Source organism: Herpailurus yagouaroundi, unplaced genomic scaffold (assembly GCF_014898765.1).
Source record: "Herpailurus yagouaroundi ecotype Mexico unplaced genomic scaffold, PumYag 28, whole genome shotgun sequence".
Taxonomy (NCBI): domain Eukaryota; kingdom Metazoa; phylum Chordata; class Mammalia; order Carnivora; family Felidae; genus Herpailurus; species Herpailurus yagouaroundi.
The window spans coordinates 77,549,938-77,566,351 of record NW_024412376.1 but is presented as its reverse complement, the minus strand read 5'-3'; the positions used below and the strand labels follow the sequence as shown (position 1 = coordinate 77,566,351).

The window sequence follows — 16,414 nt, the reverse complement described above, 5'->3', positions numbered from 1 at the left end:
GACCGAAGCCGCTAGAAAGTTTGCTCGGGGTCTCTCGCCGTGCGGGGGGCGGGGTCACCCCGCCCTCGGCGCGCACGGAGCCGTCCTCGGCCGCCGAGCCCGGCCCCGTGCTGCAGCGCCGCCGGGAGCGGCCTCGGGGGCGGCGGCCGCGGGAGGGAACCGGAGAGCGGCTTCCTCGGCGGGGCCGCGGCGCGCACGGCGAGAGACCCCGAGCAAACTTTCTAGCGGCTTCGGTCCGGGGGTGGCTGCGGCAGTGGGCTCCGTCCCCTGGCCGATCCCGCCCGGGAGCCGCCGCCTTCGGCCGGGAGCGTCGGGAGCCCCAGGCTGAGAGCGGGTGAGGAGCGCCCGGAGGGGCCGGGGGAGGAGACCGGGCTGAGAAGCCGCGCGACGGACGCGGCGCGGGGAGGGGGAAGGTGGATGGCGAACGCGGACGTGGCTCTAATTCGGCCCCCGCGCGCCCCGCCCCAGGGCATCCTTCTCCAGGTTTTGCCTGCTAGGGGGTGCGTGTGTGGCCGAGTCTCCCAGCTCTGAGCATTCGTCTCATTCATTTGCAACCATTTCGGGTAACTCGGTCCTGGCGTTGAAAGGACACAGATTAAACCGTGCATTGTCCAGAGCCACTCCGGAGGGCAGCACTGAAGTTCAGGAGGTGGAGGAGGGACTGTCTTGTTCTTTTCTGAGAGCCACTTACTGACGACGTGTGGACAGTAACAGTCCAGCCCTGGGCTGCCCTCCCTGAAGCCTTTCAACGGTTGGCATTCCCGAGTTACTTGGCTTAAGGAAAGGGAGGGTAGGTTTCTCAGCGCAGATGGGTGGGAGTGGACGCGTCTACCTCTCCGAGATACGGATCGTCGTCAATAACCCGCGGCGACCCCTTGAAACAACTCACATGTTCTGCAGTCTTTTCTTTCTGTTCATCAGTCTTGGCCATTCTTCTGTTTCATCTTGCTTGCTCTAATATGACCTCAAAACGTTTTGACGTTTATGCTAAATTTTGAAGACATTCAACTGTTTAGTGACCCCAGGTTGGGTGTGGATTTTGAATTTGAACTTTTCAGATCGTTGGTGTCGCTCGTAGTCTCCTCTACTAATGGTGGGTTCCCAGTCACATTAAACACTCTGAAGCAGTAAAATGGGACTATAACTACAGATGAGAATAATGAGGGTTAAAGCAAGAAAGACCTGTCATAATGTATGGCACAACTCAGACCCCAACAAATTGTGACTTTATGTATAAATAATAGTGTGTTTGAGTGCTGGATTGGGTGATAACCAGTGAATTGCCACAGAATTTCCTGCTCAGTAAACTTGGTGGGCTGTGGTCTAGCGTGAGAAATCCTTTGGCAAGTTCCTCAGATCTTCAGGAAGCTAAACCTTTCATTGTGGATACCTGACAGGTTTTGGTTGCCACCCCATTTCAGGGGAATTGCTTGTTCACTGTTTAAACAGAACCAGAGCAACGGCTGAAACTGACAAACCTAGAATTTGGAGGAAGACTGGACGTGTGGAAAACTCTAACTTTACCCTTAACTCCCCCCCACCCCCAAATAAGCAGTGCAAAATTCTCATGGTCCTTTCCTTAGTTTGCTGCTAGCCTTACTTCAGGGTAGTCTTCTGGTTGAAGTGTTGTTTTGCAAGTTAATATTTAATTTGGTTTCTTTAGTTTTCATTTTTAAGTAAAGCTGGTTGACTTATAAACCTGGAGGGAAACACTGGACACCTTTGGGCTGCTGCCTCCTGGTCTCCGTTTCTCTTCTGGGATTTTATAAAGCCCTAGGAAGTATTTGGAGGGATAGGAAGTATTTACTTGGGTGATATTGAAAACGTTTGTTCTTAACCATATCTAAAACGGCTTTTAGGGTCAAAGGTCAGAGGGAATTTTTCACACCACATGATGTAGAATGGTCTTGGGCTTTGGAATCCAGGAGACCTGAGGCTATCTGGGTGGTAACCTGACTCTCCCTATTTGAGCAAGTTACTTAAACTGGGATTTTCCAGATACTTTAAACAATATATAGGGGAAAATAAAAATAATCTTACATCTATTAAAATAGACAATAGAATACAAACGAGAACTTTTTCTTATTTTTTTGTTTATTTATTTTGAGAGAGAGAGAGAGAGATAGCATGAGATGGGGAGGGGCAGGGAGAGAGAGAATCCTAAGCAGGCTCCACACTGTCAGTGCACAGTCCAATGTGGGGCTGGAACTCGCGAACCGAACCGTGAGATCATGACCCAAGTGGAAATCAAGAGTCCATGGCTTAACCAACTGAGCCACCCAGGTGCCCCTGGACTTTTTCTTTTTTAAAGAAGTGACACTTTGAAGGGAGTTTTGTTTTGGGGGGAGGGGGGTTGACAATTACTAGACAGTTTCAGACTAGAGTAGCCTACGTACCTTTATCTGGCTATCTTATGGGGGAATTGAAGCCTCTAACCTGAACTGTCAGACATTTATTCACTTCATTCAGTTGGTGAACATTTAGTGAACAGATACTCTATTCCAGTCACTGTGCTAGGTACTGGTGATGCTAACACGAAGGAGATTTTGTAACTGTCCTTGAAGCTTACAGTCAGTACAGAGCGTCCCTTGGCTTTGAAAATAGAGGGGGAAAGAAGGAGCCAAAAAAGAGGAGACAGTGGGGAATGGGGAGGAAACAGAAAGAGACTAGGCTCCCATAGGCTGCCTCCCACTGGTAATAGCAAGATCCAGTGGCTTTCTAATGAGTCCTGAAATGGGGCTCATAAATTCGTAAGAGGCTGAACAATGCAAGTATGCCTTCCTTTGTCCAATAAAAATATTATAGGCAAGTTTGGCTGTTAAATTAAGTAATTTTAGGTGAACCCCAGAGCAAACTGGTTTAAATGAAATCTGAAGGGTAAATTCAACTCAACCAAGGCTTAGTTACTGTGAGCAAAACTCTATGGTAGGTTTTTAAGAAGATGATTTCTGTGTGAGAATATTCCAATTTATTTAAATTTCCCCCATATGATAAGTATATTACTTATGTAACTTTAAAAGTACAGATAAACAAACCAGCCATCACTCAGAAAATCACTTAATACTATATCTTCAAATTTTTTCACCCTGTGAACATATAACACAAAGAGCTAATGTGTATTGAGAACACTGATTTAAAGAGAGAAAATAACTTTCCTGAAGTTGCACTGCTAGAAAGTCATTCTCTACAAAACTGAGTTTGTTCCCTATACCTTATTTTCTAACTTGCTTTTTTCATTCAAATATGGACGTCTTTATCACTAAAATACTCTTTTACAGCAGCTTTTATAATTTTCTATTATATGGCTGCATCCCAGCTGAACCAATCGCCTATTTTTGGACAGTTAGTTTGCTTCCAGTTTTTACTATTTTAAGCAACTCTGCATTAAGTATCCTTCTAGCTATGTCTATGAGTATATAATCCATGATCACTTTAGTCATTTTGCATTTTAAAAAGTGAATTATAATGTTCAATTTAGCTGCCTTTTTTTTAATGATATTCAGAATTAGAAAACTTTCTCCTCTCTCTTTAAAATTTAAGAGTTTTAGTTTCTGTGTTCCTTTAGTGTTTCTCATAAGATTTCAGCAATAGGATCAACATTCTCTGTGGAGCTGCACAATAGGTCAGTAGCTCATTACGCAAGGGATTTATCTGATGAAAACAGAACACACAGGCTTTCTTAAAGAGCTATTTGGGCTTGTATTTTGTTGTTCGCTGTAAAGCTAAAGTTTTGTGGGGAAATATAGCAGAATGGAGCAGTGCTAATTTTGCCTGGTAGCTCTCTGGAAGAAATTCTGCTTCTACAATTTGCCTCCTTCATTCCCAGTAGGATGACCAAGTTAAAACTTTCAGTCATTGCATTTAGCAGATTTATCACTACACTAGCTTTAAGACTAAGCACCATCACTTTTAAATAGGTCACCTTTTAAAAAAACCTTATGTGTTTGTTGTTTGATCTCTTGAAAAGCATATCATTGGTAACACATTTTTGGGTTGATTTAACGAAAGGGCAATAAATTTCCACTAGCTAATTTTCATTATAGGTATAAAGCATTTCTTCATTTATGCATTCTCATGTTTTATTATTCTATCATACCCTCTTTGCTACCTGGAGTGAGCATTTAAATTTTGCTATGGGTTTACATTTGCATTTCCAATGCCAGTTACTCTGTTCTTATGGTTTTAATAAAGGATGTTAGATTATGCATAGTGTTCAATTTAGCCTTTTCTTTTTTTTTTAATGTTTTATTTTTTATTTATTTTTGAGACAGAGAGAGACAGAGCATGAACGGGGGAGGGTCAGAGAGAGAGGGAGACACAGAATCTGAAGCAGGCTCCAGGCTCTGAGCGGTCAGCACAGAGCCCGACGCGGGGCTCGAACCCACGGACCGTGAGATCATGACCTGAGCGGAAGTCGGATGCTTAACCGACTGAGCCACCCAGGCGCCCCCAATTTAGCCTTTTCATACAGAAACTCAGATCAGTTCTAATTTCTATCCATGACTTTTCTAGGATGAAAATATAAATAGGGTAATCTGTTATTTGCTGGTTAGTTTCCCCTGCTACCAAACCCTAACTTGATGATTTGCTGACAATTTAAGATTCAGCTTTACAATTTTGTTTCGTGTTTAATCATGGCACTTAAAACTTTCAAACCAAATTTGGCACATTCTTAGATTTTTTTAAAAAGAAGCATTAAGTGGATTGAGTGTTGTACTGTTAAAAAAGAATAAAACAACATATTAAAATTGTTAAAGAGGAGGTAACAAATTCAAAGCCAAAGTGTCTGAAAAGAAAGCCAGGTACTAAAAGTCAAATCAGGTGAAAGATTCTGGAAGGACCCCTTCAGGTGAATGTCACTTCTTTGCCTGGTACTGTCTGTGCTGAGGTTCATTTATAGTGATGCATTTCATCTGTGGAAAGAAAGATGCCCAGATGTCAGGGTTAGCCTTGGGCAGAATTGGGAAGGAGCTAAAGTACCCACCTTAGGGCGTCCTTGACTCTTAAGTTTATTTGGCTGTACTTGTTTCACGAAGAAAGTGTTCAGTGAGTATCTGAACAAAGGTAAATTGCTCTCCAATTGAAACTGTGGAGCTGGAGGCATCATATTTATGGAAAATTGGGGGAGAAGTGTCGACCCCTGGAATTTAATTACCTCCTTAAAATTTTTTTAAAGTTTATTTATTTTGAGACAGAGAATGCACAAGCAGGTGAGGGGCAGAGAGGAGAGACAGGATGCTTTCTGTGCCATCAGCGCAGAGCCTGATGCAGGGCTCGAACGCACGAACTGTGAGATCATGACCTGAGCTGAGATCAAGAGTCCGGTGCATAATCGACTGAGCCACCCAGGTGCCCTTGCCTCTTTTTAAGATGATTAGAAATGCAAAATACGTGATACGAATTAAACTCTTGAAAAGCTGTTCCTCAACTGGGAAGGAGCTGAAGAGAGGGGTAGCCCTGGAGATGGAGAGACAACTGCAGAGACCAAGATGGAAATGTGCTAGAGGCCTGCTCAGGGTTGGCTCCTCCTCTTGGAACTGGGGTCGTGCGTGACCCTGGAGCGTCTGGCCTGGCAGGTGTGACAACATGTGTCAGAGGCCTCCTTGGCCTGTTTTGCCAAGGAGAACCATTCTGGGAAGGCACTCTTAACATACACTTCACTGGATGAGTTAAGGATCCTTTTCCTTAACCTGGGAATTACTTTAAGTAGGTAATCTGATCTAATACCTAGAGAAAATGAGAAGGAATGAGTTTTTATTTAGGGGTAGGGATGCCAGTCAAAGAAAGACTATATGGTTTTGGATCATGGACCACTTAGTGAATTGAGGGGCCGTGGAGGCATACCTTTAGATGGCAGCCCATGTCCAAAGACAAGTGGAGACCTCTCCGGAAGACACTTACAGCAGTAGTTGAACTTGAAGCCAGGCCTTTGACACAGAGCTTGTCCTCTAAGCTTCTTCACACCCAGAAGCTGGAGCTAATCGGGGAAAATAGTGATGGTTGAGTAATGGCAGATACTCTGAGATAGCATTTTTTCATCTACCCTGGAACCACTCTCTTCATCTCCAGACTGCCCTGCAAAACAGAAACTGTGCTGTCTCCACTGTGGAGGTAAGGAAGCCATTTTTAGAAATGTTAACACACTCAAGACCACAGAGCAAGGGTTTGAAGGGAGGGCCGGCTGATTCTAATGTCCCACACTGCCCGATATCCCTCCAGGCTTTCTGTAATCTTTTCACTGGCTTTGGAAATATGGCAGTTTTTAGGGAGTGGATATTTTGATACGGGATTGTATGTTTACCACCCCATCTGCTGGGATGCTTCTTTGGTCTCAGATGACCTCAGGTCATGAAGTAACACCAGAGAGATGAACACACACAGGCTTAGACCCACCTGGACAAGTGCAGCTGTGTGAAATATATGGTCTTGTGGCCTCCTAAAGAAAGACACACTCATCAGGGAGGATAGTGGGGTGTCATGAATCCCAACACCACCCCTCGCCACTAGGTGACCTTGAGCAGCTTTCTCAGATGAACCTCCATTTCCCGGCTATAAAAAGGGAATAAAATATTTACTTCAATAAGGTGACCGTATGATGTATAAAACTTTGTGAGCAAAACTTCAAGGGTAATGCTTGGTTCATAGTAAATACTCAGTGGCTTAGCTTTCATTATTTTATTTTATTTTTTTTGCATATAACCTGCATCTCTAACTTTTAAAACAAAGGGTTCAATTCTGTTACCTTAAAAATCAAATTATTTCTCATTATTTTTTAAAAACTTCTTTAAACGTTTATTTTTGAGAGAGAGAGAGCGCGCGCATGAGCACAAGCAGGGGAGGGTGGGAGACACAAAATCTGAAGCAGGCTCCAGGTTCTGAGCTGTCAGCTTAGAGCCTGACACTGGGCTTGAATTCACGAACCGTGAGATCATGACTCGAGGTGAAGTCAGACATTTAACCGACTGAGCACCCAGGTGCTCCAGCATTATTTCTTTTGCAATAGAATAGCCATTCATCACATCATGCCTGTTGGTAGGGTCTGGGTCCTATCCTTCACCCTTCCCTCCTCCTCCTCATCACGGTTAAAATGAAATAATTGAAGTTGTTTGTGATTTGCCATTGAATTCAAGAACTTTCATAAGAACTATATAACATCATCTGTGAATGCTGAAAAGCTTTCAAAGTAGCAATCACAATATGCCAGCCCTCTCAGCAGATGCTGGTAGCATTAACGTAGCACAATTGCTGTGCCTTACGGAGCACAGCCTTCTGAAGAGTATTGTACCATGAACACCACTGTCCCAGAAAATGCCCAGGGCCATTAAGAATCACAGACCCCACTGTCCTCCCCGATGCTGTGAGTCTTTCTTTAGGAGGCCCTGAGACGGTTTATTTCACACAGCTGCTACTGTTTTCTGAGATTTGCATTTGTCCAGCAAGTTGTTTAATGTCCAGTTATGACCACCCCAGTAGCTACCCAACTTTAATAGCAAAAAAAGGCATTGTTTTTGTTAAAAAATTATATATATATTATATATATAATAGTATATAATAAATATATGATAATATATAATTATTTTATATATATCATATATATAATAAAATTTTATATATATTATATATACATATATATGTATATATAATCTGTGTGTGTTTATGATATATCCTCTATAATGGATTAGTGCTGAGAAGCACATTCCCTTGGAATATAGTTTGGCAAGTTATAAGCAGCAAGCAGGAACATTTAAAATTTTATTCACCAAATACTTAAAGCACTCACTATTTGCCAGGGTTTTTTCTGAGCACTTAGAACTTCTCTACTTCTCCCCAAACACTCTGAGGCCGATATTATTATCCCCGTTTTAAGAATCCCCATCTGAGACAGAGAGGTTAAACTTGCCTAAGGTCACAGAGCTGGTATGAGGCAGAATTAGATTTTGAAAGCAGACAGTTTGGCAGTGGAGTTGAACCATTGCACTTAAAGAATCTAGCATGGAGGGGCACCTGGGTGGCTCAGTTGGTTGAACATGTGACCGGCTCAGGTCATGATCTCACAGTTCATGGGTTCGAGGCCCTCGTCGGCCTTTGCACTGACACTGCAGAGCCTGCTTGGGATTCTCTCTCTCCCTCTCTCTCTCAAGTATAAATAAACCTAAAAAATTAAAAAATATATATCATTAGAGTAGCAGGCATAAAATTGCAAATCATGCTGAGCCGTGTGCACTAATCTCGGGAATGGAAGAATGTCCTTCTTTTCCAGACTCAATACCAACCCTGACTGAACACTCGGAAACTTTTAGAGAACTATGTCTGACAATACTGTATTGAAAGTTAAGCATCACCATCTTTCAATACTGATACTGAAATACAGGACCTAGTTTAATCCTCTGGGTGGTAAGTCACAGGAATTGATGGCTCAAACTCACGAACTGTGAGATCATGACCTGAGCTGAAGTTGGACTCCCAACCGAATGAGCCACCCAGGTGCCCCATGATATTTATTTTTTAAGTTTTAAGGCTTTCACCTGTTATAACATAGTTGAAAGTTCTATTGGGGGCCAGTATTTGTACATGTGAGGTTTCATTGACTGTCTTCTAATTGGTATTGGAGATGGTGGTCGACAGAATCATGGCCCTCCTCAAAGGTTTCACATCCTAATCCCCAGGATCTGTGTATCTACTATGTTACATGGCAAGGGGGAATTAAAGTTGCTAATCAGCTGATGTTACCACATGGAGATTAGCCTGGATTATTTGGTTGGACCCAGTGGAAAAGAGAAGCACAGGAGTCAGAATCAGAGAGTCCGAACTAGCAGTTTTGAGTTTAAAAAACTTAGAGGACCATTGCTGGCCTTGAAGATGGAAGGGGACCACTAGCCAAGGAATGTATGCAGTCTCTCAAAGCTGGAAAAGGTAGGGAAATAGATTCTCCCCTAGTGCCTCCCAAAAGGAATACAGTCCTGCTCACACTTGGATTCTAGCCTAGTGCAACCCATTTTGTGCTTCTGACCTCCAGAACTGTAAGAAAATAAATGTGTGTTGTGTAAGCCGCCAAATTTGTAGTAACTTGTTACAGCAGCAAAGAGAAACTAATAGAGTTACCACAACAATCTGCATTTGGATCTGTTCCTTAGGCCAGCACTGGGAAAGCTGTGTAATCTCATGATTTATTGTTATGGCACATCAGGTATAGCAAGTGCTTATATTTTGGGGGCTATCATATTTTACATGCAAAACTAACCGCTTTGGGGGCTTTTGATAATTCTGTACATTCTTAAACCTAGCAAACATTTAAAGTGACAGTACCAAGGTTTCAGCAAAAAAAAAAGTCTGTTGGTTCTGGAGCAAGTAGCACCACTTTGCTGGGCCTTTTTCATCAGAGTTGCAGGACAGAAATATGGCTCTGCACTCCACGTGGTGGTCATCACCACTCTGCGTTTGTTTGGGGGTAAGATGATAGTCCAAATGTGGGGGGGATTATCACTTGAGTTCTGACTCCAGAGTTCTTTAATTTTTTTCTAAATCTGCTCTTTGCTTATCCGGCAACTTTATTATGAATTCTCTGAGAGCAAGGGCATATCTGTACAAGGACTTCCCAAACTATAGCAAATTAAATAAAAGATGGTATCATTCATTGGATCGTCTATAATAAGTATCCAGAGGGTTAGAGGACCCCAGAGTAGGTGATATCTTGGAATCAAAGAATCAATTACTAGAATTAAAAATAACAAGAATTGGGGGGGGGGGCGCCTGAGTGGCTCAGTCGGTTAGGCATCCAGCTTCGGCTCAGGTCATAATCTCATGGTTTGTGAGTTCAAGCCCCATGTCGGGATGTGTGCTGACAGCTCAGAGCCTGGAGCCTGCTTTGGATTCTGTGTCTCCCTCTTTCTATGCCCCTCCCCTGCTTGCTTGCACGCACACTCTCTGTCTCTGAAAAATAAACATTAAAAAAAATAACAAGGATTATAATGGATGGGATTAGTTTTGTTTTGTTTTTTAAAGGAATCATCCAATAGCTAATCTTATGTTGTGATTTGGAGACAACTTCCATGAATTAAGGTCTCTTCTGGGGAGCCTGGGTAGCTCAGTCTGTTAAGCTTCAGCCTCTTGATTTTGGATCAGGTCATGATCTCACAGTTTGAGATTGAGCCCTGTGTTGGGCTCTGTGCTGACAGCGTGGAGCCTGCTTGGGATTCTCTCTCTCCCCCTCTCTCTGTGCCTCCCCTGTTCACTCTCCCTCTCCATCTAAATAAATAAATAAATAAATAAATAAATAAATAAATAAATAAAATTTTAAAAGTCAGGGTCTCTCCTTTGTACAATGTAGACATAGCAGTGTAAGGAATAAAATCTTGGGATTTTCCTATATTAAAAAATGAAAGGGGCACCTGGGTGGCTCAGTTAAGTGTCCATCTCTTGGTTTCAGCTCAGGTAATGATCTCATGGTTCTTGATTTGGGCCCTGTGATAACAGCATGGAGCCTGCTTGGGATTCTCTCTCTCTTCCTCTCTTTCTTCCCCTCCCCCAAGCACTCTCATCTCTCTGTCTCTCAAATAAATACATAAATAAAATTTTAACAAATGAAATAAGGGCTAATGTAAGATTTTTAAAAATAATTTTAAAGAAATATTGGTAGAAAATTAGCTGGATGGTATAAATATATATATATATATATATATATATATATATATATATATGACTGTTTCTAGGAGAAGAGACTGCCTTGTGTAGAAATATTTAAAAAATGGAAACTTTTAAAACCACAGAGATAGGACATTTTCATATTTGCATTTCCTTTGAATGTACCCCTTTGAGATTTGGAGTCACTTTGTTAATTTAAGGGGGAAATTATATATGCGTAAAAAAAGTAGGATTGATTTCATCTTAAATGTGAAGGTTTGGAAGAAACTTAAATGATGTGTAGGAAAGAAGCTTTTGGTCTGTGTTCTAAAATGCTTTGGGAGGAGATTTTTCTGGGCTCTCATCTCCTTAGTCTAGGAACTTCTCGAGCCTCGGCTCTAGGGGTGCCGGGCTCCTATAGGACTCTGGACTCCTTTGCTTGCATTTTCTCCTCATCAGGCAATTCTTGGTTAATAGTTTGCCTTCCCTGCCAATATCTCCATCATGGAATGAAGATGTCTTAGTTATGTAAGAGGCCTAGTAACCTTCACCAGTACCAGAAGGTATCTATCCTATCTCATAGCCATCCCTGATAAGTTAATAGATAAATGTTTCCTGTTGCACCTTTTGTTAGTATGAATCAGAGCTTCTCTCTCCTGGGTGAGCTGATGAAATAGTTTCTGGGCAAAGATCAGACCTGGGACCAAGGTGCTGCCCTGCCCCCCAGGAGGTAACCATCCCCTAAGAACTCAGTGTTTGCCAATAGAAATATATATGAGCCACACATGATAGCTACATGTATAATTTGAATTTTCCAACAGCCACATTACAAAAGTTTTTTTTTTAAGTGAAATTAATTTTAAGAACATATTTAAAAAAAAATTTTTTTTTAACGTTTATTTATTTTTGAGACAGAGAGAGACAGAGCATGAACGGGGGGAGGGTCAGAGAGAGGGAGACACAGAATCTGAAACAGGCTCCAGGCTCTGAGCTGTCAGCACAGAGCCCGACGCGGGGCTCGAACTCACGGACCACGAGATCATGACCTGAACTGAAGTCAGATGCTCAACTGATTGAGCCACCCAGGTGCCCCTTTAAGAACATACTTTAACTGAATAGATCAAAATATTCTATTTACTATTGCCAATTATAGTCAATATAAAAATTCTGGGAATATTTATTTGTTTCTAAATTTTTGAAATCTCGTATACATTCTGCACTTAACAGCACATCTCTGTGTGCATTGGCCATGTCTCGCATGCTTAGCTATCTGTGGTTAGCAACTACTGTACTGGGAAGTGCAGCTGTGACCAATTTTATCTTTAAGCAAAAATACCCTGCATGAATCTGAGGATAATTCCTTAATAGTTGCCATCTAGTGATTCTGGTGTGTTGTATAAAAACTGAATTAATTATATCATGGTGTCGCCTTAGCACCAGAAAAAACTGGTTCTTGTGCCTTTTGCTGGAAAGAGTGAACAGGCTGAATGGTACCGGGGAACATCTCTCTGAGGTTATCTGTAACATAAATTTGTGAATTTCAATGCCAGGAGGTGTGCCTAGGCCTATAAATGAAACATGTAGATTATTAGGATAATGCTTAGAGAAAAGATGACTGTTCCTATGCATTTATGAGCTGATACCATAGGATGTGTGAAGCATCTGGCCTGGTCTCAGCCCCAGTGCCTCCCCACATTTAACTCCTCTCATCTGTCACCTCACTCTCTACCTGTTTATCTATCATTGTCTTCATCCTGTCCTTGCCCTGTGTATATACATAATGCTGCTTACTCATGTATGCCCTTGTTCGGTTCCCTATTGTAACAATTTGAGGAGCAAGTCCACTCTAAAACCTAGATCACAGAAATTATTACTTGATACCAAATATTGGTCTGCCAGAAACAGATTAGAATATAAGAAGACACAGGCACGATGTGAGAGGGAGAGAGGAGAGAGGGAGACATGGGAGGGGAGGAGGGAAGGAAGGGAAGAGTGCATTTCTGTGTGGGAACATAACTAAAAGCAGAGGATTTCATAGCAAAACATTCCCCAGCTATTGGGCAAGCCACTGTTCTCACCAAATTCTCAAGATAGGTTTCTTTGGGTTTCATAAATGTACTGACACTATACAGATGGCTGAGACATAGTTCCAAGCCCTCCTTGATTCCTTCTGAAGTTGATTAGCACATTTAACACAATGTTGTGAGCACTTGCTAGGTGCTAGACTTTATTCTTGATTCTAGAGATTCAGTGAATAGCAGTCAGGGCTCCTACCCTAATGGAGATTGTTTGAGTTTATGCGTTGAGAGAGGAAAGGACGCTGAAAAGAAAGATTGCACAATGATAAACAAGTAAAACCAATAAGTAAAGAAGGTTAAGTTCAGAGGCAGAGCTGGTCTTTAAGGGCAACTTAAGAGTGATATGGTGGAGAGTGACTGGGGAAGCCTGTTCTAGCACAGTTGGGAAAAGTTTGTTGGAAGCAGTGAGACTTGTACTGGGTTGTGAAGGATGAGAGGGAAGGGCATATGCATCAGCCTGGGGAGGAGAGTGCTTGGTCACACAAGTGGTGGGAAGGAGCCAGCAGTGAGGGAGAAGTGGCTCAGCCGGCAGAACCAGGTTGGATGGGGCTTGCAGACTTTGTGAGGAGTATGGGCCTAACTGCAAATGCAGTGAGAAGGCCTTATGACTTGATCTAAGAAGGAGCAGGCATGATCTGATTTACATTTATAAGACTGTGGCTGCTGGGCAGAGAATGAGGTGGAAAGGAGCAAGAGTAGAAGCAGGATCAGTTGTTAAGCTACTGCACGAGAAGGGATGCAGCCTGTATGGGAGGCCGTATGAGAGAGGGAGAACCCCAGATGCATTTGAGAGGTATGGAGATTGAATTGACAAGACTTATGGTTAGGTTGGATGAGGGGCATGAGAGAGTAGGAGAAGTCAAGGAGGACTCCCAGATTTTTGGTGGGTGAGACAGTTGTAGAGAATAGAGTTCTGTTTTGGACATTGGTTAGTTTGAGTTGCCTGTTAGTCATCCTAATGGAGACAGATGTCAGATAGCCAGCCATGACCAAGAGACCTGCATTCAGGGATGCGGTCGGTGTGGGAGCTGTTTCAGCATGGGACTGGTGCTATGTAAAGTTATGGGGAATCTACTGTCGTCTAAGGAGATTTTGTAGGCAGAGAAGAGAGACTGAGATCACACCCCAGGGAATAACCGAGTTGAAAGATCAAGTAGGAGACTATGGAATAACCAGCAAGGCAGGAGAAGGACCAGAATAGCAGAATCAAATGTCTAGAGCAGGATGGAGTAATTAGTTCTGTTGTAAGTTCTTGAAAAGTTGATTACAAGGAGAACACAGTATTCATTGGGTTTAGCAATGTGGAAGATTCTTTTACGTGGTGACCTTGTTTTTTAGAGAAGTGATTTAAAGCACAAATGAATTGACCCACAGCAGGTCCTGCAGGAAGCTTTCCTCACAGTCTCCCTTCTCCACATCACCCCTGGGGGCTAGGGGTTCCCTCACTGTTCTGGAGTACTTAGGCCTTTCTCTGTCAACTGGACTACCATATTGGAAGGTGATTTTCTGTTGAAATTAGGTTCTTTCAGACTGAGCTCTTTGATAGCAAAACTTATACTGTGTGTGTGTGTGTGTGTGTGTGTGTGTGTGTGTGTGTTTTAATTTCTTAGCATGATGCAGACACTCAGTACATGTTTTCTGAATTAATGCGTTGAGTATTTTTGAAACTGCGTTTTTCCTTGTGTTATTTACTCCTGTATTGTATCAGCAGAGGCCAATGAAGAGCCTAGATTTCCTGATTCTTAGTTTGCTGCCCTCTGCCTTCTACAGCCATGGTCTTGCCTGGACTGATGTTCCCCTTTTGCCCAGGATTGCCCCCCCTCCCACTCCTCCCCCAACACCTGTTGGCCAGTGATTGCTTTGGAAGGCTTGCTTAGCTCTAGTCTTTGCTCTGGTCCTCTCTTCTTAGACCTTTCATTTGTACTTTATACCTTCTTGAGATCCACATGTGAACACCTGTGGAAATCACTTCTCTTCCAGAAACCACCCCTCTTCCCCATCTTCAAGTTCTTGGGGAGAAGACATCTGCAGTTACTCCATACAATTTACCATTTTTACCCCCTTGCATACTTATGCATCTTAAAGGCCTAGAAGCAACTAACAACTTCAAAAGGCTTCTTTTTAGCAAGTTTCCTTGTGTGTGTGTGTGTGTGTGTGTGTGTGTGCGCGCGCGCGTGCTTATTTCCTCACCAAGGCTGTGTGGAAATTTTATTTCTTCTACACTATTTCTATTATTTTGTTTTCCACTTCATTCTCCGCCTGTTGCAACACCACAATTACACTAGTTGCTGTGGAGATAGTAAGTGCATTGCTAATAATGGAGGATTACTCCTTTAGGTGGAAGAATAGAAGCAAGAGGAGAATATAAATCTTGTTTTTGTGCAAATGTTTCCTAGTAACAAAAATAACTAAGTGGTATTAGAGTCTGTGGTGCAGAAATGTCTATATGGGATCAGCTTATGGTTTTAGAAAGGATTGGCTTTCTTAATTAAAGAAAATATTAATTTAAGCTGCTGGTCCTCTTAGAGGCTAATTCCCTAGTTTAATCCTTTACTATTCATTTTTTAATTTGTATTCTTTGGCAGGTTGTTGTCCCAAATAGAGCAAGTTTTTTGTGGACTTCATCTTTTAAGATTTATTTCTTAGAGCCTTTTTAAAAAAACTTTTCTAAAGGGGACACATTTTAATATTGTTCATCTTATATTTATTTTGTGAAATCTTGCAGTTTTCCATGGACTTTATTATTATTAAGGTGACCATGTCCTTGTATGCCCAGGACAGCCGCAGTGTATAACTGCTGTGCTGGTGTCATTACTGGTAAGGTTATCTGGCACTCTCAGAACTGGCCTGGTTAGGATGTTAAATTATATGGCCACCCTAAGTAAAGACCGCATTTAATAGAAAATGGAAGGAATGAAATATTTTATGCTTTTTTTTGTTTTAATCCATATAATGTACACATTTTTAGGTAGATATATGTGGATTATATACTCCCATGTATGTATGTGTAATATATATATATGTAACACATACATATGTGTATATGTATTTTTTCTTTTACTTCCTCCAACTAAACTTGTAGTTTAAAACTTGCCAAATGTCTGGATGCTGTAGAGAGACACACATATACTTATATATACACACACATATATACATACATCTATATACACACAGATACACATATGTATCTGTGTGTGTATATATATATATATGTATATACACACACACACACGTGATTCTCTTGTTACATTTAGGATTCTCTCTCTATTCCCCTCCCCTGCTTGAGCTCTCTCTCAAAATAAATAAACATTAAAAAAATTTTACATTTAGGATTTTACATGATTCCCTCATGTTACATTTTTACCAAGATTCACTTTACTGTAATAATGGCTGACCTGGCTCCTCCTAAATGGACAGGAGCTATTTTGAGGGAGCAGTGCTCTCCAAATGTTAGCTGTTCTGATTTGAAATGACTTCTCATATCTCATTGTGTTTCTCTCTACCTAATACAAACACTCACTTCTTGTTCACATCAGATTTTTCTCCCTGCATGTAGTGGAATTGGATATATATCCTAGACTATTCCATTGTATCATCTATTAGCAGCTCAGTTATTGATACACCCAAAGGTAGAACAACAGCCACTAGACTAAGAAAAGGAAGGGCTTTTAAAATCTTGGACACCTTGAAGAGTAAAAAGTACCATTTTGATATTC

The 16,414-nt window shown here is 41.8% G+C and overlaps 1 protein-coding gene across 2 annotated transcripts in view; it reads left to right on the top strand.

Annotated features, from left to right (window-relative positions):
• The window catches only part of SGMS2 (sphingomyelin synthase 2), a 173,020-nt gene that overhangs the window by 85,818 nt on the left and 70,788 nt on the right, over positions 1-16,414 (top strand). The gene's annotated exons all lie outside the window — the stretch shown is intronic.